Below are 3,938 nucleotides of genomic sequence, written 5' to 3'. Positions count from 1 at the left end.
ATTATATGTCACGAACACAAAAATTAAAAAAAAAATTATATCTGCACAAATATTTAATCGCAGCATCCCTTTCATCTGGACTAATTTTAAAATATTCTTCATTCATCCATATATATGTCATGATAAATGTCAAAAAATTAATTAATTGCGTCTATTTTTTTAATTGTTTTAACAGCTTCCAATCTAGCTGGACCAAATCTTGAAAATGTTTTTTGGTAGAAATGTATATTTTTATTATATGTACCTGTCTTTAACTATTAATAGTTTTTTTTTTATAAAATGCATTAAGTTTTGTGGAATAATTGCAAAAAAAAAAAAAAATCCGGACGAACGGACATTTTTTAAGTTCTTTTACTGCTAAAAACCAATTAAAATTCAATACATTTGATATTTTTTTGGTAACTTGAATGATTTAAGTTTAAAGAACATTTCTACTGTAAAATAAATCTAATTTTTTTCTTTTTACGAGTTTTGGAAGGTTTTTACAAAATTAACCAAATATAGAATTTTAATATAGTATAGAAGACTTGAGATTGATATTGTAAAGTATTATTATATCATTTGAGATAAAAAAGTCCAATGCAAATGAGAGAAAAGAAGAGGGATGAATGAGGTCTTTTTTTACCATCAGATACGACTATACGAGTGTTGGATGGTAAAACAGAGGTCTAATGCCCAATGTGAGAGTAATGTGCATGCGCCTGCTACTTGACTAATGCCAGATGTGTGAGCAATGCGCGAGAGAAAAAGCTAGTGCGCACGTGTGTGTGAAAACATAAGCCTACAGGCGTCTGCGTGGAGACTATGGGAAACGCATTTAAAAGTACGGGAGAAAGGGTATTCGAAAAATCCGAGGATCTAGCTGTATCTGCTGCATCGCGCGTGCTATAGAAAATCGGTAGGCTTTGAACGAAAATACTGCTTGTAGAGGCCTGAGTGGAGACTATGGGAGATGCATTTAAAAGTAAAAGAGAGAGGGTGGTCGAAAAATCCAAGGATCTAGCTGTATCTGCTGCACTGCGTGCGCTATAGAGAATTGATGCGCTTTGAAAAAAATACGTCTGCAGACGCCTGAGTATGGACTATGGGAAATGCATTTAAACGTATGAGAGAGAAAGTAGCTGATGCCCAAAGAAACATGAAAAGAGACGTTGCACGTTGCAAGCGTGAATGAATTGAGAAGCTTTTTTTTGGAAGGAATAACAATTTTGACTATATTTAAGCAGTCCTCTGCTTTGTGTTTGTATACATTTTCGAGTGTACTCAAGCAGTATACTGTGCTTTAAATTACATTAGTTGAGAAAGCTTGCTGTAGCATTTGTAAGTATATTTTAAATATTTTATTATTTCATATTCTTATTAATATTCTTAATGAGTAATATTTACATAGTTAAAATGGATTTAATTCTTGATACCCAGGGCTTCAAGGGGTAAATCGGAGAATTTTTAATCAAGGAGTTGGCCTACATTGATCCCAACGAGCCAGTAGCAGTAGCTTAACTAGCAACGTTTCAACCACTGTACTCTTGGTACGACTTGTCGAGCGATGCCCAATGTGCCAATCTGTGGCTTAAGTATTCTTTCCACCGGTTGAAATGGAGCGATGGTGAACTTCCATATGACAAGCTAGCTAAAGTTTGCTCCAGCCTCCTCAGCTTATCACCGACAAGAAACGTGATTGTTTGGGTGAAAGGTGCGCAGAAAAAGGAGTGGCTGCAGCTATATTTCTTTGATGTCCGTAATATAGAAGATCTCGGCTGCCAATCCTTAAAGAAACCAGAATTTCGAGCTCCGCTGGTGTGTGCACATCACCTTCCCGACTGGAAGGAGAATCGTGCAGTTAAAAACGTTTACGCAATAAACAAGTGGCTCCGTGCAGTACGGCAAGATTTTATCTTCCCACTGCATTTCTTTGAGGATTATTATTCCTCATCTGATTCTGATACAACAACGTCAACATTAGAAGGATAATTTATTATGTGAGTATAATATATTCTTATAACTAATACATAAATAAATATAATAAGCTTATACATATTGTTTCATTATTTTTACAGAATGGAGTCGCTTAACACTGTGGCAAAAGCTCCACCATTCCTGCCTAAGAAAAAAATTAAGGATTTAGAGATCAACAAGAAGTATTAAATATCGAAACATGAGAAAGTTCAGACAAAATTTGGCGCGAAGATGGTGATGGAGTTGGATGCAAGTTTCGACTTTTTCCTACCCACCAAAGTGAATGCCTTCCTCATTAAGAACAACACCGACGATGAAAAGTTGAAGCAAGAAATTGATACTAGAGATGTTTATCTCATACATCATGGTCACAACATTATTGAATTCGTTTAACAATTTATCTCCACTGCGTATAGTATTAAGGATTTTGTCTCAATAATTAGAGTGTTTATTTATGCTAAATTCTTTTTTAAAGGAGATTATCGCGACGCTTAGTAAGTTTTTTTCTTCTAATATTAAGGATTTTTATAACATCTCATATTGAAAGTATTATTCAATTTATAAATCACAATTTAATTACTATTAGATTTAATTAATATTAATTACTATTAGTTAGCGAGTTTCAAAAGCAGACGAACGTGCGGTGCCGCAATACAAATATTTACATTATTGCATCTAAATGTTTACAGGACGGACACAAAATTTATATTGACAGATTATTACCAAATAATTCAAATAAACATTATTTTTGAAAATGTACAATCACAAATTAATATTTATGAGATTGTGGAATATTTGCTATAGCTTTTGCTGTTTCTATTGTTTTCAATTTATGCCCTTGGGATTTACAATTTGTCATTTCTCGAATGCGTTAAAATTTATTAAAAATATATGAAACAGGTAACATTATGATGTTTACAATTTTACAAAATTTTTCTTACGTAATGAACTATGATTTTACAGTTATACTAATACGAAAAACCATTAGTCATAGATTTACTTGTGTTGATAAAAAATTTCAATTCCAATGAAATCAAAATGATAGAAAAGAATATTTAAAGACAATTAATTATTGAGCAACAAAAAATCATGGATTCATATAGTGGACATAGAAAAACTTATATTGGCTCTATTATTCCAGTGGAAATTGATGGTTGAATGACAGTTTCTAATGTATTTTATTACTCTGATATAACTATATTTTTGGATGATGATTGCAAAGCAGAAGAGAAAGAATTAAAGAATTAAACACTACAAAGAACAGAGAAATTACAAAAAGTAAATAGCAATATCTTAAAAATGGAACGAGAAAATTAAGCACTGCGTAAAAGCGAAGCTTACACAAAAAGTAAAAATATTAATGATTGCAATGTATTGCAATGTAGATTAAAATATTAATAATAATGATGATTGCAATGCAGAAAAATTAAAAAGAAAACGAAAAAGAGAACTTGCAAAAAATGATCAGAAATGAATTAAAAATGGAACAAAAATATGCATAAATAGCGTAAAAAATTGGGTTCAGTGTTTATTCTGCTCTGACCTTTGAAAGCAGTAAGATCAGTTAATCATACATATTTTAAATGATAACATTATCTAGAGTTTTCTTATATATTTCTTTACTCGAAATATTTCAGTATCAGAAACAGGCTAAAAGTTTGGAAGGCTGTGCCTGTTATCTTTATTTGAATACTTTTCTGTTGTTTATCAATGAATTCTGTGCATGCCCGAAGATATGTATAAATAGCGTGAAAAATTAGTTTCAGTGCTTATTTTGCTCTAACCTTTGGAATCGGCAAGTTCTGTGAATCATAGATATAGATATAGCGAAAAGTTTTTTACATTTTTAAAATGTATAAAATAACCGAGATAGCGATTTTGTTGCACTGTCTTTTCTGAACTTTTGAATCGATAATTTCGGTAAATTTTGTAATTATAATTTATCTGTATTTTTCTAATATGGTTTTTCATTTATAGAAAGG

At 31.5% G+C, this 3,938-nt stretch overlaps 1 long non-coding RNA gene across 1 annotated transcript; it reads left to right on the top strand.

The window, feature by feature from the left end:
• The first annotated feature begins 255 nt into the window (after positions 1–255).
• Positions 256–3,304, top strand: LOC116417025. The gene is made up of 2 exons (XR_004227317.2): positions 256–1,979; positions 2,058–3,304. It is a non-coding gene; the product is annotated as an uncharacterized LOC116417025 (long non-coding RNA).
• Positions 3,305–3,938: the final 634 nt, after the last annotated feature.

Source organism: Nasonia vitripennis, assembly GCF_009193385.2.
Source record: "Nasonia vitripennis strain AsymCx chromosome 4 unlocalized genomic scaffold, Nvit_psr_1.1 chr4_random0003, whole genome shotgun sequence".
In the NCBI taxonomy this organism is placed as follows: Eukaryota; Metazoa; Arthropoda; class Insecta; order Hymenoptera; family Pteromalidae; genus Nasonia; species Nasonia vitripennis.
Note: the sequence above shows the minus strand (reverse complement) of the source record. Positions and strands in the feature narration are given on the sequence as shown.